Here is an 18302-nt window from a genome sequence, read left to right as displayed (position 1 = left end):
GTTTTTGTTTTTTGGATTCACTCGTTGATAGTTGTGAGTTTGTTACCATTTTACTGTTCCTAGTTTTGATCTTCTTCTTCTTAGACAAGTCCCTTTAACATTTCATATAATAGGGGCTTGGTGATGATGAACTCCTTTGCTTCCCAGATAAGGGAAAGCCAACTATTTTATATTTACCTATACACACACGTACACACCACCACCACCGGCTATCATTTCCACTTTATAAAGAAAAAGTTCCAGTCAGGTGACGGAACAAGGCCTCTAAGTGTTGGTGCTTTCTCCTGCACACTTCCTCTCAGGGGCCTGGCAGAGGGGCCCAGGTGCTCACACCCTTAGCTCCTTGGAATCTGTTAGGCAGGTTTCTGACACGTAGGTAGAGGTACCAAAGAACCTGCGCTCAGATCAGAAGGCAAAAGCCCTTGTGAGAATTTAGTGAATTCCCCTCTGTGTGCCTTCAAGCTACCAGCACACAGGCCCCACTAACACTCCTCATCTTCTCCTCTATTCTTCTGCCGAGGAATTTGGCCTTCGCAATGATAGACTGCTTTGGAAGTGTTCCCTTTCCTAGAACGTTGCAGTAGCCTGGTTGCACCACATCAATGATGGGAGTGGCTCCAGTTTTTTTTTTTTCTTTTTCTTGGCCACATTTACCCGTGTCCGCTCACTGACCATGGTCTGGAGTTCGTCAAGGCTGACAGTGGGGCAGAAGCTCTGATTTGTCTTTAGTGGTCGTGCCTCATACCAACTTTCCAAAGTAACCTGGGTAGTATTTGCAAAGGTGATCCTGTGATGATGCAAGCCACCAGCATCACCTCCACCTCCTGGTGCTTCCTGTGCTTGCCATGTGGCCATGGCGTGGCTCACATGGCCCAGGAGTTTCTAGGTCTTCCTCAGTCTGGATGGCATGTTGGTGACTGAGATGCAAGAGCTGTTTCAGTTAATTTTTAAGTCAGTTTTGCTGAAGTACAATTCATATCCAGAAAATTCATCTTTTTGAGCTGTGCTGTTTGATAAACTCTCACTAAGTATGCAGTGGTATGTCACCATAATTAAGACAAAGGACATTTCTATCGCCTCCAAAAGTTTCCTCATGGCCCTTTTTAGTCCTTGTCTTCTCCCCACAACCTCTAACAGCTATTGATCTCTTCTATTTCAATGAGTTTTGCCTTTTCTAGAATATCATATAAATGAATGCCTATAGAATATAGCCTTTCATACTGACTTTCAGTTAGCCTAATGAATTTGAAATGTATATATATTGTTTCATGTATTAGTAGTTTGTATTTTTAAAGTTTATTTTATTGTATTTTTTCACTACCGTGTATCCATCTTATATCCTCTTCCTCCTCCCCCTACGTTCACCATTATGAAGTGAATGTGTATGCTATAGAATAGTTTTTTTTTAATGTATCAGGTAGTAGACATTTTTTGGTGATTAGGAATAAAGCTGCCTTATATATTTACATATAGGTTTCAACGTTAACATATGTTTCATTTCTCTTATATAAATAACTAGGAGTAGGACCACTGGATTGCATGTAAATTATATCTAACTTTATACAGGACTAGGAAACATTTTCCAAAGTGGTGTTACTGTTTTGCATCCCTACCAGCATTGTATCAGTCTCAGTTGCTTCACATCCTGGTCAAGACATGATATTGACAAGCACTTTTGGTGATTTTAGTGATTCTTAAAGATGAGTAGTGTCAATGAAATTTTGGAAGAGTCTTCCCATACCTTATCTGGGGACCTGGAAGGTTGTTAATTGCTCCCTATTTTATTATGATTGTTATTGTTTTACTTTTTCCCCCATTTACGTTTCTTAATGTAGATTCCTAATATGATGTAAAGCTATTATTGTTTTTATATATCTCTTATCTACCATGTTATGAATTTCTTCAGTAAAATTTAGTAATTTTAATATTACAATCTCTTTGGTGTTCCAGGCACCCAAGTACATTATCAGCAAATGACAGTTTTATCTCCCTTAAAATATTTATATAAGTTACTTCATTTTTAAAATTAAATTTGCCTGAATCTAAAATAACATTGAAAAATAATGACAGCTGGGGACATTTCTGCTGCATTCCAAACTATAAATAAAATGTGATATTTGCTATTGAACTTTGATGAGTAGATTTATTTATATTTAAATAGACTGTTTCTATTCCTACTTAGAGTTTTATTAGCTATCTCTGCTTAATATTGTCAAATGCCTTCTCAGCATCTATTAATATGAGTTTTCTGTTTTACATTTGTGCTATAATGAATTATTTTGATACATTTTCTGATATTGAATGAACCTTGCATTCTCTATTTCTTTTGCTAAATTGTTGGCTATTATTTGCTAATCTTATCTCTATAGTTTTCTGCATCCATATTTACAAGTGCTAACTTTTTAATTCTATTTGACTTTCATCTTTCTTTTTCTTATTAGTATTGAATTGATTGAGTTATTATTCCCTTTTCAACCATGTCAACTCAGGAATTTTACTCTGATTTTCAGTTTCATTAATGATAATCTTCTTTTTTGTGATTCCTTATGGTTAAACACATATATCTTTATCGAAATATTAAAATAAGCTACCAATTAGATATCCCCAAATATGTTCTCCTGCTTCTTTCTTCTTTCTTCATAAGGTACAAACTTTACTTTTCATTACTCACTTTTTGTAACATCCACTTTCACTTCCCAGATGAAGTCTTTAAAACTTCTACTTCTGGACTTGCCAAATGAAACTTAAACTCCTAGTTTAGAAATTTTAGTACCAGGTGAATATTAGAATTTTCAATTTCATTGCAACATATCTCTTCTATTTTAAGAAACTTTATTAATCACATGTTACACATTCCTGTATAATCTGACATTATTTATTTAGATTTAACAATACACATTTTAAGATTTACATCAATTTTTTTTTTACTCTTCTTCTCTGAATATACTAATTAAGAGCCTTTTTATGGCAAGTAACATAAATGGATTTCAACTGGCTAAAATTTAGGGGAAATATTATTGAAATTATTTTACCTTAACAAGAAATTACAATGCTGTGTTGATTTTGTTTGGTTGATTCAGTGGCTTAGCAGTGTCTTCATGCACTCAGTTTTTTCCCATCCTTTTGCCAGACTGGGCATTAATGGTTGCCCAGGGAGCCAAAAAAGACCTGAGAAAGGTCTTCAGCTTTCTGGATTCCTTTAGCTTTATAGATATAGGGACACATTCCATTTTCTACATCTTCTACAATTTTGTAGAAAAGGCCATAGTTAGCTTTCTCCCAGGGGTCCATGGATTTCTCCCAAGACTCCAGCTATATTTTAATCATCAGTTTAGTCTCTCTAACCTTGAGAGTTTCTCAGTGTGTCACTGAGTTGGAATGTTATCTGCTTGTGGCACTAGCATCTACCTGACTCCAGAGCTGTCGCTAATATGGAGTTGGCGTAAATGGAAGGAAGGTGGAAAGTAATCAGGCTGTAATCATTCCTCCTTTCCACTCATTGCACTTGGACAAAAGTTTGGAAGACACACAGTGACTCTTGTGTTATAAACCAAATAATATTTTGCACATCTTTAATTACTATATTAGGAAAATATTTTTAAGAACTCTAATTTTGTTTTTGACATATATTATTCTTCTCTCATTATATGTGATCATTCTATGTAAATTTCCTTGCAAAGTAATATGGAATAACATAAAAATCTCCCACCATACAAAGGAAAACAGCTTTTTTGTTTGTTGAATTTTCTTTCTATATTTTTTTCTCTACACGTAGATGTATCTAGAAAATATTTCACTTTATGTAAATATTTTTGAATGCATGCATGCATATTTCTCTTTATGTATATGTACTTCAGTTTGCCTCTGCTTTCTGTTCTGTTAGAACATATCTATCTTTTCTTGTTACAGTAGCGTATGGTTTTAGTTATCATAATTTGTCATGGGCCTTAATAGCTGGTATTTCTCATTTTCTTTTATTGTATTCTGACTTACCAGTTTTTGAGTATTAAGCACAATGCATTGTAGAACATTATTGGGTATCTGTTCATGGAAAAAAGTTTTATTTGATTTATTTTTTGTGCCTTTGCATTCCTGTAATATTTTTATCTCCTTTGCATATAAATAAAATGTCAGCAAATTCTGTAATTCTTAAATTAAAGCCCACTGAAAAAATTTTAATATTACTTTATTTCCTGCTGGATGTCAGTTTCAGATAAGCAGTTGGAAAAGGTATGATTTTTACTCCTTGAAATTAACCTCAAATAACTTCTTGGTGTGGATATTCAAAAGATTTGTTTCTTACCCTTGACAATCAAGAATCTCAGCAGGATATGTCCAGGAGGTGTTTCTTTTTTCACTTATTTTCTATTCAATTCTATAATCCATTTCACTCTACCTATCTTTCTATTTTATCAATTTTGAAAATGTTTTGACTTCCCTATTTCTTTCTCAAAGAAGCTCATAATTGATAATCTCTATCTTCATTCTTTGCTTTCTGTGTTTGTTTTTTCTCTCCCATCTCTATTTTCCCCTCTCCTTTGTCATTTAGCTCCTCTAGTTCTCACCTAGAGAACTTTTACTAGTATATTTTCAGGCCCTATAAGTGCAATGGAATCAGACTCTGCAAAGTTAGGGCCTCATGTCTGTGTACTTGAAAAGCGGTCCTTGTGATTTTGATACACTTGGCTGGTTGGCCAGCATTGGAGAGCTAACATGCTACATTTTGTTTCTATCAACTGTAGTGTTGATGTTGCTCTCCATTGTTTTCACTATGTATTTTAATTTTATTTAAGTTTCTGTGAATTATTTTCTTATATCAACTCTATTTTTGTCTTAGCTAATATTCTTTCTTGTCATATCAGTTTATCTCTAGTTTTATAGTGTCTGTGCAACCAGATGGAGTCACATTTTCTTTATACTCACAAGCATTTTTTCTCTCTAAACCTTAAGTGGATTAATGTTCTTGTTTCATTCCATGAAGTCCATAACCCTCTTGAATTGGAAGAGACCTAGCCAAGCCCAATATGCCAGTGGACAAAATAGGTTCATTTGGTTTGATCTTCTTCACTGTGCTCGTATGTTTCTGTGCTGCCTCTTGCTTAGAACATGCTGGACAGAAATTGATCTCACAGTCCCTAGTAAAATTTGTCTTTTATAGATTTTTTTATTTAGTACTTTGGCATACAGAAAGGGTCATTTTCTTTTATCACCTAGCCTTTTTTAAGTATGAACAGCAGATTTTATTTATGAATAATGTGCTAGAAGAAACTTTTCGTTCCTCATGAACAGAGTGTTCTCATGGCTTTTCTGTCTCTGTCTTTACCTATTACCAAAAGATCCCAGGCTTCACCTTACTGTAGCCTGTGTACTTTACTTCTGGCCAAGTTGCATTACTGGGAGATGTGGCTTCCTTAGTGAATGTGGGGGAAGAAAGTTATGATAGATGGTGGAGGCCTGGAAGGAGGAACCAATGCTGGTTCTCCCAGAGAACGTATCTGACAGAAGAGAGAGGTCAGCGATTCTGGCTCCATGTCTTTGGTGTTAGGTTTTCCTGAAAAAGAGTAGAGAAACTTCCTCATATGCAATTTCTTTTTAGCCATGTTGCTATTTTAAAGGTCTAGATCAGCATCGTTAGGAATATGCTGGCCACATGCCATAATTTAAAATTTTCTAGTAACCATATTTCAAAAACAAAATGAAAACAAGTGAAATCAATTTAATATGTTCTTTCATCCTGATATTTAAAATATTATTTAAATATTATCAATACAAAAATTATTCATGGGATACTTTATATTCTTATTGTTTCAAGTCTCCAACGTCTGCTATATATTGTACACTTCCAGAATGTTTCCACTTGAAATAGGTACATTTCAGGTGCTCACTGGCCTCATGTGCCTAGTTGCTGAAACATTGCATAGCACAGCTCTGGACATGGAACATTTCTCAATCAGTTAAATGATGCAATTTTATAAGGGGATTTTCTCCCAGGGTGACTTTGGTTTCTACTACTGTCAGGATTTTATATCTCTCTCAGTATTTATATAAAAATTCCTGTGAGAAGTTTAGCTATGTGAATTGGACAGACAACTAGTCATTATCACCTCCTAGAGGAACCTGTTAGTTAAAAAAAATTAAACAATAATGAATTTTATTGTTTTGAATATTAAATCTATAGTGTTACCCAGTGACATTATTATCCCTCAGTTATTTGTCTTACTATGATTTTGAAAATTTCTGTTAAGAATAGATTATTTGCCTTTGATGTAAAAATGTTTAATATCCACATAGTTTTTAAAATTTTAGACTTATTTTAATAAGGTCTCTTAGAAATCTTTAATACATGTTATTTCTTTGCCTCAAAATCTAAACATTTCTATATCTCTGTACCAAGAGCTGACAAAAATAATTGAACATTTTTTCTTCTTCTAGGACATCAGCTCTCTTAATTGTAAGCCTGCTGAGTGTACTCCATTACTCTTATGTTCCCTGAAATGACATGCGGGATTAGAGAAAAAATAGTTATCACATCTGACACTGTGTGGATCTCTTTAGATTTCCTTCTGTTCCTGTCCTCAAGCCTCACAGGCTTTTACATAACATATCCTGGTTCTTCAGTCAGAGAGAATTTAGTTGGATAAACCCGCCTTGCCAAGAAAATCAGTAGCCATTATCTAAGGAAAAGTTATACCGAATTTAGACTATATTTCAGGCTATGACCTTTCTAACATTAGAAGCCATGGTCATACTTGCCTCAGTTGAATGTGAAGTTCTCATAGATCCTTTTACCAATTCATTCAACTTGCTTTTACTTATCCTTTCTTCACTTCAGTTTTGAATATTGTTAATAGAAAAATAAGAACATTACTGAAGAATATTCTTATAATGTCCTTTTTAGGGAACATAGGATGAAACTCAGTAAACACCCTGAATTACCTCTGATTCTAGCAGCATAATTGACTGTTTGCAGGAGCCTGTCTAGCCCTGGGTTGTAACAGTGTGTGTCATGATGCGCTATGACATGATGGATTCCACTGGGACAGAGAAGATGCTGGTGGGTTGCTTGTGGTACACTTAGCTGGTGACCACTTTATTATAGCACAATGTCTGATTGAAAAATCTCTGCATCCAGCACTTGGCTATTGTAAATTGTGCTGCTATGAACCTCGGGGTACATAGGTTCTTTTGGATTGGTGTTTCAGGGTTCTTAGGATATAATCCTAGCAGTGAAATTGCTGTGTCAAAGGCAGATTCATTTTTAGTTTTCTTAGAAAATTCCATAATGTTTTCCATGATGGTTGTACCAGTCTGCAATCCCACCAATAGTGAACTAGGGTCCCCTTTTCCCCACAACCTCTCCAACATTTGTTGTTTGTTGCTTTGTTTATGATGGCCATTCTGACCAGTGTCAAGTGGTATCTCACTGTGGTTTTAATTTGCATCTCTCTGATAGCAAGTGATATTGAGCATCTTTTCAAGTGACTCTGGATCCTCTGTATGTTCTCCTTGGAGAAGTGTCTGTTCAAGTCCTTTGCCCATTTTTTAATTGGGTTGCTTGTCTTCTTAGAGTGGAGTCATGTAAGTTCTTTGTATATTTTGGAGTTAACCCCTTGTCTGAGGTATCATTGGCAAATATGTTTTCCCATACAGTTGGTTCTCTTGTTTATTTTAATACTATTTTTTAAGTGGTGCAGAAGCTTTTTAATTGATGAGATCCCATTTGTTTATTCTTTCCTTTATGTCCCTTGCTCTAGGGGACATATCAATAAAAATGTTGCTGCGTGAAATATCTGAGATTTTTCTGCCTATGTTCTCCTTTAGGACTTTAATGGTGTCACGGCTTATATTTATCAGTAAATGAATGGATCAAAAAACTATGGTACATTTACACAATGGAATTCTATGCAGCAGAAAGAAAGAAGGAGCTCCTACCCTTTGAGACAGCATGAATGGAAGTGGAAAGCATATGCCAAGTGAAATAAGCCAGATGGTAAAAGACAAATAACACATGATCTCACCTTTAACAAGAACCTAAACAACAAAACAATCAAACAAGCAAAATATAACCAAAGACACTGAAATAGAGAACAGGCTGACGGTGTCCTGAGGGGAGAGGGGAGGGAATTTCAGGGGAAAAGGGAAAGGTTTACAGGAACCAAGTATAAAAGACACATGGACAAAAACTAGGGGGGTGGAAATGAGAGGGAGTGGGTAGGGCTGGGTGGGTGGGCTTGGATGGGAGTAAAATACAGAAAACTATACTTGAACAATAATTTTTTAAAAAGCTATAATTAAATTTCTTTAAAAAATCTCTGCAGCCCTGGCTGGTATAGCTCAGTGGATTGAGTGCAGGCCTGTGAACCAGAGGATTGCAGTTTGATTCCCAGTCAGGGCATATACCTGGATTGCAGGTCAGTTCCCAGCAGGGGACACATGAGGGGCAAACATACATTGATGTCTCTCTCCCTCTCTCCTTCCCTTCCCCTCTAAAGATAAATAAATAAAATCTTTAAAAAAAGAATATCATTAAAAAAAGAAAAAAATCTCTGCAGAGTAAGCCTTTAAATTAAGAACATCTTTGCAGATAGCTCGCTGCCCTTTCTTCTGTGATGTTCAAAGGAGTCACTTCATTTTTCTTTCATTTGTTTGCTTTACAAAGCCAGTGAGGACAGATGTGAAGCACATCTGATGTGAGCACAACTTGAAAACAGTCTTCTTTCAGGTTTCATTTTCCACTAAAATTTTGTCTTTTATAACTCACCTTAAACAGAATTTCTTATCATGTTTAGTCCTTAAGAAAACAGTTTTTAAAATGATTTGTACATTGAAATTGTGGATGTGGGATTAATTTGGGGAAAACTTTGGGTATTGATGCCCCTTCCCTTTTTTGTGCTATACGTGGATTTTAATGATCCAACTGAATTCAAATTAGAACGTGAAAAGTTCTAAATAACAGGTGGCTTCCATGAACATACGCCCCTTTGTCAGATCAATCTTCTGTGCTACCTTTTCCTATGAAGACACATCGTCATTGCATATTTTGGGCAACAGAAGGTACGAAAGGGTCAGGTCTGCTTAAAGAGTTGGCAGAGCCATCCCACAGGGCAGCTTTGTACTGGAGACATCTATTTTGGGGGCCTGGGTGTGAGTAGAAAAGAATTTATACCCTGTTCAAATGTGTGTGACTTCAATCTCGTAACAGCAATCTGTAAAGCTGGGAAAGGAGCACGTCTTTGGAGTATAGCAGACTTGGGTTGGAATAACAATTTGATCGCTTATCAAGAATGTAAATGATTATACAATATTTAAATTCTTCCTCTCTGTTTTTCCTTCTGTGTAAAGGTGGTTGCTCAGGCCAACGTCAGCCAGCTGTTAAGACTGAAGGGATGAATGCAGGGGCACCTATCCTCGTGCCACATAGACGCTTAGTAAGTGCTGATTTCTCTGCCTGTCTGTGGTCAAAAGAATTTTGTTACTTGGTGAACTTTGGCTATTAACCTATTTTTAAATTATTGTCAGTTATTGGTACATGAAAATATGAGAGAAAATAAGGTAGCGTTATAGTTTGCCAGCACACTAAGTCATAGAAGTGTTGGATAGAAAAATAAAGTGTGAGGGAACATTATCATTCACCTGTGGCTGTGATGCTGTTTGGCTGCCTGCTATGGAAAGGATACGCACGCGTTAAATGTAGCTCTGCCTTCCCTACTCAGAGGCAGAGCACAAGAAGAAAATACGGCTTTAATCTTGCGATCAAATAATTCTGTTAAAGTTCATGTGGAAGGGAAAATAATATATAGCTTACTTCTGATTTAAAAAGTAACTTTCTTGGATAAAAATCTGTTATTCTGCTCTTTGCTTACTTTGGTTCATAAAAATTTAGTAAAAAATTGGATTTTAGTGAAAATTTGAGGGTGCAGATTTTTGTTTCTTCCTTTTTTTTCCTCTGAAGGCATCCACAAAGAACTTCTAATTTCAAGTATAGTATACAAAAGTGGAGATAAAACAAAGTGTATTTTATAGGAGAATAGATGTTTCATAAATAAATTGATATTTGCTAGTAAATTCAATGTGGAACATTCTTTTCTTGATATAGTAGCAATTCCAGTGTAAGCATGTTAAATTTAGTGTCCTCTTAAACCACTATTTCTTGGAACTCTTTCTGAATGATAAATACTTCATCTCAAAAATATATCTGAGGAATTTTATAGACGGGGAAGAGAAGGTTATTTTAGTTTTATGATATTGTTCTCAGATCTCCCCTTTATTGTTATTTTCAGTCAGCTTAAAGAATTTTTGGTGTAACAGTTCCTGTTGTAGAATGTGTTATTTAGGAAGAATGTAAAGAATGAATGAAAAGTAGTAAGAGGAAGTTTAATTTCAAAACTGCATGTTCGTTTGTGCCATCTGTAATTGAGAGACACTTTGCAGTGTTTTGCACAAGTTCAGAAACCTCTGGCAGTTTCTCGCATTCCATCTGTCTTTAAACACACGTGCAACAGGAGGGAGGGACACAGAGACGTGTTGTCGAAGAGAACGTTCACACCTCGCCCAACAGCCATTTCTCTCACTGCAGCCATCATCTTTCTCCGTCCGTCTCAGCAACCACTCCTATTGGATTATTTCTAATAATTCCTGTTTGTATATTTACGTAGAGTTTTCTTTCCTCAACTCAGTCACAAGATACCACTCTGTACAAAGTGTAACCAGACTAATTTCTATATCCCTTTTGTATTTTCTAGGGTAACCTCAGTTTATTTTTAATGGAACTGAATTTTAATGACTTGTTCTTGTCTAAAGAAAATCAAACTATGTTGGTGATCACAGTCTGTGCTGGGCAGCAAGAGGAGCAGTAGGAGGCTAGCCTAGGGGCACATTTGATCATTGGACACACAGCCGGTGCTAAACTCATATTTTACTGCAGGGAGAAATGTTTTAATTTGGCATTAAAGGACAAATTGTTAAGTGGTAAACTTATACAAAGTCATCTTGATAATTAATAGGTATCTATATATCCATGGGAGCTTTTCTTATATTGATGAAGGTTGAACATAGTATGTTTGAGAAAGAGAGAGAGAGAAGATGTGTGCGTGTGTGTGTGAATGTATGCACATTTCAATGAGTCCAAAGGGAGATTATGCAAAACTTAGCAAAGTTTTTAGAAAGGAATTTTGGATGCAGACCCCTCATTATGAAGATGTTTTAGAAGAACAAATGTAAATGATCCATGATGTGACAACTTGAGGCAGTGGTATACTTTTGGTTCATTTGGAGTTTTGAATGGTATATTGGTCACAGGGTCTATATGAATAGATCATTGTTAAATTCTAGAGAAAAAATATGCCGCCAGTAAGGGACCAGTTGATAACAGCCCCTCAAATGCATTACTCATATTACAATCATCTAGTGTCACACTTGGTGGAGAAGCAAGATCTACTGACTCAACGTTTATTCCACCTCCCTTCATGTGCTTTCTGTATGGCAGACTTTCAAAAGCTTAAAAGTACATTTCTCAGACTTTCTTTGGAGCGGAAGCTCTAGATGTAATTTAAGTTCAGTCAGTCGAATGCATTCATGAGAGGCTTGAATGCAGAGCGAAGCAGGGAAGGTGAGGGTCTGGAAAGGGTATGCATTTTCCTGGTGCAGGGCCTGACTCAGTAGCCAGCTCTCCTGACTGCAGCTTTCTGATACTTGAAGCAGAGCTGAGGTGCTGTGTTCTTGGTTCCCAGCTTCTAACTCTGGCCCAGGTGGCAGTTTCCTTTGAGCCAGTTACGCAGTGATTCCTGGTAATAGGTCTCAGAAATTCAGCCCAGAACACTTTTTTTAGACCTTTTGGCAATTTTGTAAGCACCTCATTCTCAGTATTAAAGCCCCTTGGCTTACTATAGTCACAATATCATCTGTTGTCTGCCACTGAACATTGAGACATAGATACTTAATAATTTTTTTCTCTTCCTGTGACTTGGTCCCTCTCCACACCATTCCTTGAGTGCCTCTTTTAATTATTGCCAGCATTAAACAATGTCTACATAAGGCCACATTTTAAAATAATCTAAGGTCTATTCACTTTGGAGACATTGTTAATTGAAAATTAAGCCAGGAGGTTCAGAGATAAAATTGACATGAGGAAAACTGCTCTTTTCTGTGGGGACTGACTTTCAGAGTTAATACCATGTACTTACGATATGAAGAGTAATCTAATTCCAAGAATAATTAAGACCCATTTGTGAACTGGCAATAGTTACCTCAAACTTAGCATTTAGGTTAACAAACTTATTTATTTCATTATGGATGAAAGTGTGTTAAATTTTATAAGAACAAATGCCTTATGAAGACTTTACAGTCATTTTTATTTTCTTAGAAAACGCTGTGAGTGTTATAAACACAAGAGGACGATCGTTTAGCCAAAGGGAAAACCTGCATTTTGCATTTTTTGATAAGTTTTTCTGATTTCAGATATGTCCTTTTAAGTTGCTCTATCTGGACCTGACAATGCATAGATGAATTTGTCTTTTATTTTCTTCTAACTTTTAATATACTTTATTTTTTAGTACCTAAAATTACCAATTTTTTGTGAAGATGGAAGAGACAATTTTCCTTATTAACATTTTATATGACTGTAGTACATTAGTGGAGCAATATTAATAAATTATTATTAATTAAAGTTCATACTTTATTTGATTTTCCTTAGTTTTACATAATAGTCTCTTTTTGTTTTGGTATCCATTCAAGGCACTATATTTACATTTAGCTATTCTGTTTCTTTATGCTGCTGTTCTGAGGTGACAGTTTCTCAGAATTTCCTTGTTTTTGATAACCTTGCCAATTTTGAGGAATACTTATTAGATATTTTGTAGAATGTCATATGTTTTGGGAGGAAGACCACAAAGATGAAGTGCCATTGTCATCACATCACATCACATCAAGGATGTGTACTGTTAGTGTGACTTACCCCTGTCGATGTTGACTTTGACCACCTGACTCAGGTGGTGTGTGCTGGGTTTTCTTTTTATTTTATTTTAATTTTTTAGTAAAATAGGAAATTTTTATTTTTATTTATTTTTTATTTAATTGTTGTTCAAGTACAGTTTTCTGTTTTTTACTCCCATCCCAGCCCACCCCCCCCAGTGCTCCCCACCTCTCTCCCATTTCCACCCCCCTTAGTTGTTGTCCATGTGTCCTTTTTACTAGTTCCCTTTTTTCCCCTGAAATTCCCTCCCCTGTCCCCTCTGGTCACTGTCCGCCTGTTCTCTATTTCAGTGTCTTTGGTTATATTTTGCTTGCTTGTTTGTTTTGTTGTTTAGCTTCCTGTTAAAGATGAGATCATATGGTATTTGTCTTTCAACGCCTGGCTTATTTCACTCAGCATAATGTTTGCCATTTCTATCCATGCTGTTGCAAAGGGTAGGAGCTTCTTCTTTCTTTCTGCTGCGTAAAATTCCATTGTGTAACTGTACCATAGTTTTTGGATCCATTCATTTACTGATGGACACAAAGTTTGCTTCCAACTCCTGGCTATTGTAAATTGTGCTGCTATGAACATTGGGGTGCATAGGTTCTTTTGGATTGGGGTTTTCTATTGTTCTCTTATGCTTTCATACCGAATGGAAGTCAGGAGGTGCAACCTATATTAAGGAGTGGGGAACAATTCTTCATTTGCTTGAAAGTGAAGTACCTATATAAATTATTTAAACTTCTTCTGCATGGGAGATTTATCTGTTCTCTATCATTAATTTATTTATATCAGTAAAGACTCATGGATATTTATTTTATACTCAGGTTTATAGCCAATGCTACTTTACTTTATTGATCAAATTGTTCTAGCCTTGACCATTGGGACTTTTTGTTGACTCCTGTGTCCTGTGACATACCACCATTATCATAGATTTTCTTAGCACTTCTTTACTTTTTGGCCCTGTAAGATACTCTGGCCTCTGCCTGCATATTTCCTGCCCTATTCCTAAAATCAGCTATTTCTTCTGGGAACTCTGATTCATTTTAGTGATGAAGAGTATTAGAAACCAAGATCTAGGCACTAGATATACCTGTTGCTACTGAAATATATTTGCTTCTTGGTCTTTCCACTGATTGAGCAAGAAGTATATGTATGTATACTAACCTATATATATCTAGAAATATTTCTCTATGAAACATCTGTATCTGTATTAAGCTCCACATGAGTTCATAATGGTGTCTCCAATTCATAATCATTCTAGCCTCCTTTTGCGTATCTATAACTCTCACTCTAACAGTAAGGACCTGACTCCTACCATCAACCATCTATTTACTTAATTGTTCAATTTCAGTAAACATATTTAGTCATATCAGATTTTTTAACTTGAGCTCTCATAGAAAAAAACAATGCTTACATAGGTTTTTATTTTTGCCTTTGGTCTTACAGACTTCACTCATTCTTACAATTACCCTTTTTGTGAGATAATTTTATACATTTATCATGCAATTTGATTGTTTGGTCACATTCTGCATTCCATCCTAGAAGCCTCCAAATGTCTAAAAGATTTGAAAAAAATTGTGCCACAAAGATTCTCTGTGCCATGAGATGTTTTGCTTAGTTGCTAGCTGTATTATGTCCTCTAGATTGAGAGTGGGTGTGGGGTCATATTATCCTGTTTCCAGATCTATAAATTATTACAAAGTTTTTTGGGATCTTCCATAAAGATCCACATCTTTTTTTCAAAAAACATTTGGAAAAAATGTGCCACAAAGATTCTCTGTGCCGTGAGATCTTTTGCTTAGTTGCTGACTGTATTACCCTTAATGCTAGTCCTCTAGATTGAGAGTGAGCGTGGGGTCATATTATCCTGTTTTCAGATTCATAATTTATTCCTCTCTTTTTCTCTCCTTCATATGTTCTAAATTCCCACCTTCTCTGGGTCACTTTACAGACCTTGGCTTATTTTTCACACTGTTACTCCTGCTCTGCCTCGGTTGTCAGGATACAATGATTAACTTCAGAAATTCATTAAAGTCACCTCTTTTCTCACGCCCCATTTCTCAGTCATTTACTGTTTTCAGTTTATACTATATTTATTTATATTTTACTATCATCTCATTGAGCCTTCAGGAGGCAAGAAATATAAATATGTTTAAAGTCTATCATCTTGACCTGTAAATCTATGTTTTATAAAAATCATTTTGTCATTTTAATATAGTCACAGTATTAAAAATCCATGTGAAATCATTTACTATTCTTTTGCCTACATTAAATTAAAAATCATAACCTTCAGCACATCCCGTAGAATGTTTAACATCTTTCACTTTATGTTTTGTAATCTCATTCAACATTTTGATTAATTTCTTTGGTTCATTCTGTTGCTTGGAAAATAGCCGGCCACTCAGGGAACAAGGATGAGAATTATAAAATGTTTGTTTTGTAAGTGTAGTGGTTATATACCCTAAAAGGGGTGCATGGGCCATGGGTGTTTGAATACCCAGTGCAGACAGTATGAAACAGGACTGGACCACTGGGGGCTTCTATTTCAGCAAATGAGTTCATTTGCCCCAGGGTAGAATCATTTGTATGTGTGTGTCAGTTGCCTGCTCTTTACCTCATTGGTAGAGGGATTCTTGCTCAAGAGTTAAATGGAAGGCTGAGCACATGACACTGGACACTGGGCAAATTGACAGCAGTTTGGTAGTCTCATATACTCGCAGCTTGGGGCCATTGGACACCTCATGCTGTGAAGGGCTGCAGGAGGATTTCCTCAGGAGAAGAGTGAGCAACCAGGAGCTGTGATAGGCAGGTTGCACGGTAACAATAAGGTGGATACTCCCTGGTTCCCACAGGAGGGTCTGATTAGCTTGTCTGAATAATTCTGTAGGCTCACGGGGAACTGAAAACTACTCAGGGGTGAGCAAGAAATGCACCTACTCTGATAAGGAGTGTTGTTTAGCTGGGGGAACGTATCCTTGGAAATGGAGTGGGAGGGGCACCTGCACATAAGCCGTTTGAAGCCCTCTCAATTTTGTCAGTTGTCAAGGCAGCACATGACATTGGACCTTCATTTTAGTCCTTAAACCGTAGTGGGCTTTATGTGTGAATCAATTATTTTTAGTTGAGAACACTGAGTATGATATTGGTTTGTTCGCTTTTTTCACCTGTTGTTTAATTAAACTTATCAGATTTATTTTCTAAGTAGGCATATTGTATGCATTTTTGGGAAGTCTTCAGTATCTGCTAGTTTGACCCTGTGAAAAGGTGTAGTTTCTTAAAATCTTTAGCAAAGGATTTCTTGACTGAATGATTTGCCTCAGTGTTGACCGTATATGATATGCGTGTATGGAGTTAAATAGATTAAATAATACACGCGACCTATTTTGCTACTCTCTTGGTTGAAACTAAAGCAATTGAACTGAAACTTTTTGAGAAATAAAATTTCCAGCTCTATTTAAGGAACAGATTGTTGACGGAAATCTCACACTCTTCTTGGGTAACTTATTGATGCTTTGGTTGTGCACTAATGCATTCTGGAGACAGTCTATTATAAATCTTACAAATAAGTTGGAGTACTGTCTTTTGAGAGGAAGGAAGATTTAGTAGGTTAATGCAAAAATAATTTAAACAGTACTATTTGGATTAAGTTTTAATTAACTATTTTAATAATTAATGGAAACATTTCTGAATGAAAGTCTGAGCCATACAAAAGTAAATTCACCTTCAAACCTAAGATCTATCATTGAGGGGGAAAAATCAACAAGAAAGAAAAACTGGCATAGCGGAAAAAACGGGCTGTGAGCCAAAAGGCCCAAGATCTGGTTTTGAGATCTGTCAGGTTTTGAGTATGTTACTGAGATTCTCTTTGTCTCAGTTTCTTTCCTGTAAAACAAGGAATAAGCCAAACAACCTCGTAGGTATGGTCCACCTCCAAAATTCTGTAATCCAAGCTATCTCTGGACTCGAACATTTCATGCTCAAGTCAGAGGCAGCATTTTCACAGCTCTCAGGACATCTGCATTCTATTAGAATACATACCGTTTCCCTTTGCCACTCACATGATCTGTTTATGTTAACTCTTTCTCCCAATCATTACCCCTCTTAGACATTAAATAAAAACCTAACAGGAGTGCCAAAGCATAAACACATTAATAAATGTTTTAGTGTAGTCACCTTGTTAATTTTCAGAGAACACCATAAAGAAGTCATAAAACACACTCCTCAGCTAAGAAGACTGTCAGCCACTGGTTAAGACATTACTCTCTGGTATGTCAGAAACTCCCTAACAGCAGCTGAAATAAGAATGCAGTATTTTTGTAATGATACTTGATAGAAATGGTATGCAAAATGTCTCTGAAAATTGTCAAGAACCACAGGAATTGAAGCTGTTTGTTAGCCAAATGGCCAAGTGGCTTTGAAGGTGGTTTTAATTGCACTAGCCATAACCTTTCCCTTGTTCTCATAAAATCACTGAGGATGTTTGCCCCTAGACCAGGAATAATAACAGTAAGTGTAATGATAACAATAGTATTGATCCTTACTGTGTACTGAGTACTGACTATTCAAAATGCTTTCTATGTATCTGAAATTAGCAGTCTGACGTCAGCACTGGCTGTAGTGTATTAGGTGGGAGAGCATGGAGGACAATTGTAGAAGATACGGTCAAAGGGCAAGCCATTGCTGCTTTCGACACATTCAATCAGTCACACACAGCACCTTCCCCATACACTGTACTGTATATTTTTGTATTTCAGTTGCATTTTTCTCTTTCTTGATATAGCATAATATGCCAAAAATATTGCATATATTCTTCCATCTTCAATATTAAAATGACTACACAAAAATCACAAATTTTGATGTTTTTTAAGAAATCCATGCTGATATCACATCTGTTATGTCTAAGACAATTATTTTGGATGAAGTTAAAGAAAACTAAGCATTGCTAAAGCAATCATATGGAAAACACTAAAGGAAGTTTTTGGCCACCAACCCAAGAACGTTTCATTTGAGCTGGAGAAGAATGAGAGCGGTCAATTTTTTCTTTCCTTTCTCTTCAATTTTCCTAGATGTATACATCATAATGCAGGCGAGTGGGGCCTTTGAGAGGCAGAGGAATGATTTAACAGAGATTTGGTGTTGACTGTATTTTGGAGGAGATATGACACATTTGTTGTCTGTTGGCAATTTTTTGCTTCTTTCTTTCTTGCTGGCAGAGTCTGCCTCCCATGAGAGAAGCTGAAAAGGCCAAAACACTGAACAGGAACATTCTTGAACTACAGGTTCAATTCCCTAATAGAAAAAGGACTCCATCAGATAGTCCTCTTTTTATTCAGAAAGCTTTGGTAAA

The 18302-nt window shown here is 36.1% G+C and overlaps 1 pseudogene; it reads right to left on the bottom strand.

The window, feature by feature from the left end:
• Positions 1 to 457: 457 nt before the first annotated feature.
• On the bottom strand, positions 458 to 909 carry LOC118985932 (60S ribosomal protein L27a-like; annotated as a pseudogene).
• Positions 910 to 18302: the final 17393 nt, after the last annotated feature.

The sequence above is a fragment of the Sturnira hondurensis genome, unplaced genomic scaffold (genome assembly GCF_014824575.4).
Source record: "Sturnira hondurensis isolate 20B ecotype Veracruz unplaced genomic scaffold, ASM1482457v3 Scaffold0004136, whole genome shotgun sequence".
NCBI classification, from domain to species: domain Eukaryota; kingdom Metazoa; phylum Chordata; class Mammalia; order Chiroptera; family Phyllostomidae; genus Sturnira; species Sturnira hondurensis.
The sequence above is the reverse complement of the archived record's forward strand: the minus strand, read 5'-3'. Positions and strand labels throughout refer to the sequence as shown.